The 5,837-nt window shown below is 44.9% G+C and overlaps 1 long non-coding RNA gene across 1 annotated transcript; it reads right to left on the bottom strand.

Moving 5' to 3' along the window:
* Positions 1-1,242: 1,242 nt before the first annotated feature.
* LOC114772857 (uncharacterized) lies at positions 1,243-5,472 on the bottom strand. Its single transcript, XR_003744204.1, has 3 exons — positions 5,388-5,472; positions 3,769-3,822; positions 1,243-1,332 (listed from the first exon to the last, which is right to left on the bottom strand). It is a non-coding gene; the product is annotated as an uncharacterized LOC114772857 (long non-coding RNA).
* Positions 5,473-5,837: the final 365 nt, after the last annotated feature.

Genomic DNA, 5,837 nt, shown 5'->3' with positions numbered 1-5,837 from the left:
CCAGGTCCATCTTCTTCTGGACCATCAACCCTGATTACCAAAACCCGTTCTCCCTCCCCTGTGATTTATTCAGCTCTGCCGCTTCACGCATGTAATGACGTTTCATAAGGGTCACATTGTCATTTCTACTGCATCTTATGCGTTGTGAGGCAGGGATGTGTTTGTCCATGAGATGGGGAGGAATGAGAATCCGCCTGACAGTGATAACTAAGGAAAACTGACCCACGACCATTCTCCTTAGGCGAACATTTCGAGAATATAATAAAAAGTTCTCCAGATAAAAAAAAAAATGTGTTCAAAGCGACTGGCATTGTAAAACTGTGCTGCGGGTGTAAACGAGAGGACCTATAACCCAGTGCACCAAAGAGAATGTCATTTCCTGCCTGAGACTGGGTCACCATGGTTACAACCCCAACCAGGCCAACGTTACCAATGTGGTCTCTGGGCCTGGGGTCATCTTCCCACTGTAGCAGTTAACCAAAGTCCCACGGCATTAGTACAAAAGTCACTCAGAAGTCATTGTGTATTCTTGTGTTCAAGCAGAATTCATTTGGAGATAAATATTTTCAGCTGGTAAAGTGCTGGTTATCAGACGTGGATTAGTCATATAATGATCTGGACCTTCACAGCCCTGGGTCAGGGTTACCAGGCTTGCTGAAATGTGGGGTAAACCACTCTTACTGAAGAAGCTTTTTTAGGCTATGAGAAATTGTCTGGTGTTTGATGATGCAGAGAAGCACAAATGGAGAAGTGTCCGTAAAACAGTTTGTGTGCGTGTGTATGCGTCTTCATGGCACACCGAAATAACATTAAAAGAGAGGAATTAAATACGCTGTTGTGTAACATCACTTCAGCAGAGGATATCCTGTAGATCAAAAGAGTTGGGGAAACAGACGAATGGGGCGAAGAGCCGTACCTCTCGCGCACAAACTCGGCCATCTCCTTCTGCATCTGCTTGCCCTTCAGCTGTTTCTGCAGAAGGACCTCGAAGCCTGAGATGGACGCATTTCCCTGGGGATCTCTTTGTCCGTCTGAATGAAAAAAAAACAACTCATATTACATCTGTAATATGGACAGATAAAAATCACTATTCAATCGTAAATTGCATTCTTTTTTTACGGCATCATAATCTGAATTTCATGTTGCGATTTGCTACAAATACATAATAAAAATAGTTATTATCGTGGCCCTCATGTATGTGCCTCCTCCTCAGTGGCTGTTTGAATGCGTGTGACATCATACCCAGAAGTGGTCGCAGTAGCTCCACTCATCTGGTTTGAGTAGTGGCTGCTCCAGCACACTGATAGACAGTGGGAACGTCACACAGTTAATCTGCAAATGAATAGCATTGATACGAGTTAGGCAGGTCCATCTGAACGTCTCCGTTTCTGTCTGACTACACGCTCTGTCGTTCCCCCTGAACACGTGACTAGAACGTTAACAGCATACAGGGTAGACTGACACACTCCGGATTGTGCATATTTCACCCGATAAGGTGCTTGCTGAAGACGGCTGCTTTTTCTTGAAAGTTAGTATTCTCTAAACAGGAAGGTCTTAAGGTGCCGTTTGAAAACGTTTGTGCTGTTCTGACCTCGAGGGGAACTTCATTCCACCAGAGAATACAGTGGAGAGTCTAGATGAGTGTCTTCCTCGTACCTTCAGCGGTGGAGGGACCGGGTGAGCAGTACTGGAAGGTCGGAGAGTGCGAGGTGCAGTGTGAGGTAGGATGGTGCCATTCCATCTCAGTATTTTGAATCGGATGCGGGCCGCTACTGGGAGCCAGTGGAGGGAGCGTAGCAGCGGGGTGGTGTGGGAGTATTTGGAAAGGTTGAAGACCAGTCGCGCTGCTCTACTGTACGTTAGCCGTGGAGGTCATATGACACTCAAAGGTAGACCTGCTAGAAGGGAGTTACAGTAATCCAGTAGGGAGATTCTAAGGACTCAACAAGTATCTGGGTGGCCTGTTGAGGTGTGCATGTATGCTTATGATGATTGACTCTTGAGCCGACATCTTCAATACGGACTGAACATGCCGGCCTCGCTTGACACTGAACACACAGAAGCAGTTTTGTGCTAAATTAATACAATAGATCAAAATATGGTCATTTTTTGGTTTTTGTCCTCTTATAAAGTTGGTTCTCATCCCTTGAAATGAACTGTTACTGGTGGTTCCCTGCAGGTAACCCAGTTATTGTCACGTCCATGCGGGCATGACGCTGCGGGTGAACAGAGAGCAGGACGGAGAGTGACGAGAAGACGTGGAATGAAGGACGCTTTCACCTGACATCACGAAACCGGGGTTTAATTGGTGAAGCACAAGACAGGGGAGACATCCGAGACGTAGACACTGGTGAACACGGAACAGAAACGAACAGGGCAGCTTTACACAATTAACACAGGTGAAAACGATTAGGGAACATTACACAGGACAACAGTGAAACTCCGGTCCGGATCCCGGACTGGAGTAACCCCATTTCGGACCGGATCCTGACAGTTATTAACTGTACACTAACCACACTTCTCTGTCTATTTATGCCTGTGCATGTGACTGGAATCTGATATCAGCCACATTTGAACAAATAACGTGAACAGATTTGAGAATAAATCTGAATTCAGCAGTTCCTACTTCGGGGCCTGTCTGTAAAAGCCTTCTCTAAACAAACTTTAATCAACAAAAATCTCAAGATGACAGTTGAGTGCATTTGGCAGTGAGTTGATGATGACACCATTTATGCCTGGAAGGTAGGGCAGTGAATGCCAGCGCCTGGGTTTGGCAAGTTAACACCAACTGGGCTGCATGGTCGGCGGCATTATCTCATTGCGGCCAGTCTTCAGCATTCCTCGGCCTGTTAGCTGCAGCTCCAGATTGTCCGTGACTCAGGCAGTTTCGAAGTTGCCCTGGGGAGGCCTTGTCGTGTGGAACAGCGTGATGGCTTCACTTCACACAAGATTTAAAAAAAAAAATGCAGAGCTGCCGATCACACCTGAACTGTTGTTTGTTTATGAACATATCCAGAAAAATCTGAGCATATTATGTAAAAAACACTTAGTGACCAACACAACATTTGCTCAGAGCTGGAATCACAGGTTAAAGAGAGACCAACCATGCATCTGCCGCCAGACAGGCAGATGGGAGACCCATGCGGCTCCCATGAGAATGGGAGTGAAAATCTGTCCTGTCTGGAGCACAGATGGGAACACTATACCCCATGGGGTATCTGTTCATGTGAGTTTTGTAGTATTGTTACATTTCGTTCGTAGTGAAGGAGACTCCCCTCTGCCAGGTGGACCACCGGATCTGACACCTTGTACAGGGTATGACAGAAAGCAGCTTCCCTCTCTCAGCCCCCTACAGGCCGTTCAGAGCTCCACACAGCTCTGCTCCACAATGCTCCTTCAGATAGGTTTAATCCAGGAAAATATGATTGATAACAAACATACCGAACTATGATAAGATTGATAGTCAAGATATTTATGGGGAAACACTAGAGGTGTGAACCTTCACTGTCTCTTGATATTGATTCGATTACGATTATCAGTGGCTCCATGGGTCTTGTACTCCTGTGTACTCCTGATGCAGATCGACTCTCCACCAATCAGATGAACCGAGCAGACTAGTCCAAGCTCCTGTGGTCACTTTATTAATTTATTTTGTATTGCATAAAAGTACAACATTTGTTGTAGATCCCTGGACACTCAGAGACTGATAAGATCAGCTTTTGGCCATTCGTGTGTGTGTTTGAAAGGGGCCGTGCCTGGTCGACTCACCGTTGTTCTGGACTCCTTGTCCTGCTTCTTCATGGGTGAGGTGGATGTTGGACTCTGTGGGCACATAGAGAACATGTCACACACTAGAACATTCCTCTGTTTCAGACATCAGTATGTGTGTGTGTGTGTGTGTGTGCAAACACATGGCAAAAGTCTACGACTGATGTGGCCAATAATGACAAGGAACGTCACCTAAATTTACAACGAGGCGAAATGACCGCTTGTCAAATGAAGCAGTGGTTGGAGGGTTCATCTGCAATTGAGGAGACCACCAATGGGAAGGCAGACGTACGCTCACTGACAGATTCTGCAATTGTTTCGCTGCAGATCTCCCAAACACAACTGACTGTGAAAAAAAACTAAACAACCGTGGGATGCCATCTCGACAAAGTGAAACCACCTCAGGCCTAGCGCCCCCTGTGGCTGGTTGCAGAACAGTTTTTAACACTGCTCTTACAGCGGCACGGTGAAGGGAGAACGTTTATGTACAAACTAAGGATTTAAATACAAAAATAGGAACCATGACAGGAACAATGCTCGCATGCTGACTAGACACATTTGGGTACATTTATAACAGCCTACAGGTGGAAACAATTGGGGTACACGAGACACGAAAAAAGCAGAAAACCGGGCCCGGAGAGCCAGGTAGACATCGGGTTGTTACAACTGCGTTGTTACATAATACCCGACTGTCTCATCTATAGTGTCCACATTGAACAGCTAGCCTTACTAAATAAATTCAAATGTTGGATTCAAATAGCTTTAAATGTTATTTCTAAGATATCTCAAGGACGCATGGTAACACACATGTAAATTAAGTGATTTGGAGTCTTGGTAGGAAGACAGCATGGATTATAATGTTCCTTCTGCCTGTCACCAAATCTCATCAAACCCACGGCTCGCTTCTCTTCTCTGTCTCATTTCAGGTTTTTATATACATGCAGCCATCCCAAACACAACCCGACAGAATTCGACCCAACTAGTACAGCTTTATAAAAGCCTGCCTTTCTTTGCGCACACTACTAGCACTACACTAAGAGGGAAAGGAAATGTGTGGGAAATGAGTGGGTTCGAAAAATAATTTTATTAAAAAATAGAAATAGTCTAGCCTTCCTCAGCATCAATTTTCGCATCTCTCTCGTTGTAATTAAAACTACACCTTTACTACCTACTACCACCTTTAAGAAGCAGTTGAAAACCCACTTTTTCAAAAAGTATTTCAGACAAATCTAACACTTACACACGCTCATGCGTACACACTGCAAAAAATAAATAAAAAAAACTTTTTTTTCCTTTGTCTAGCACTTAACAATTTCCGAGCATGTTCTTTTCCTTTTGTTAACTCAAAATCAATAGAAATTGAACATTAAACATTTCTTTTAAAAACTGACATTTAATGAAACAAATTTACACATGCGAAAAACTTTTACCAACCACCTGAAACAAATTTACGAGCAGCAAATCATACGGAAAGGATAAAACGATAGAAATTGAGAACCTGGGTTGGGTCAGTTCTAAGATGTACCCGCACCCTGTGCAAATGTTGACCTACTGAGCCTCAAGACACCACCTCCACTGTCCTGCTCAGCAGAGTCGGAGCCCAGAGGAATTACACTTACACAGTCCAGCTTCAACTTGACTCTCTGAAGGTCGTGGGGAATGTTTAACGAAGTCGTCCTCAGTCCATGTCAGCGTGATACTTCGTCTATATAGCAACAGTCATTAGGCTGTTGCGTTGTTGTTATACTACTGTTAGCCCCAACCCATCTCTAGACACGCCCAATGTTTCATATATTGCTTCTCCCAAACCCATAATCCACCCACCCACTGGATCATAGCGATGTAATCCCGACCCATTTACTGTTTCATACAGCTGTTGCCCAAACTCTTTCAGGCTCAGCTTCCCGATCATACCGTATCTGCACCACATTTCAGCCATGCCCATTCTATCTTACTCTCATGGTGACCCAGCTCCCCATATCTAACCCTCTTTATAGTAGTTCCAGCCGTACCTGGACTGGTCTGTGTAAATGTAAATGTACCTGCTGCTCATGCTGCTCTGCTGGGCC

Source organism: Denticeps clupeoides, unplaced genomic scaffold, assembly GCF_900700375.1.
Source record: "Denticeps clupeoides unplaced genomic scaffold, fDenClu1.1, whole genome shotgun sequence".
NCBI classification, from domain to species: Eukaryota; Metazoa; Chordata; class Actinopteri; order Clupeiformes; family Denticipitidae; genus Denticeps; species Denticeps clupeoides.
Note: the sequence above shows the minus strand (reverse complement) of the source record. Positions and strands in the feature narration are given on the sequence as shown.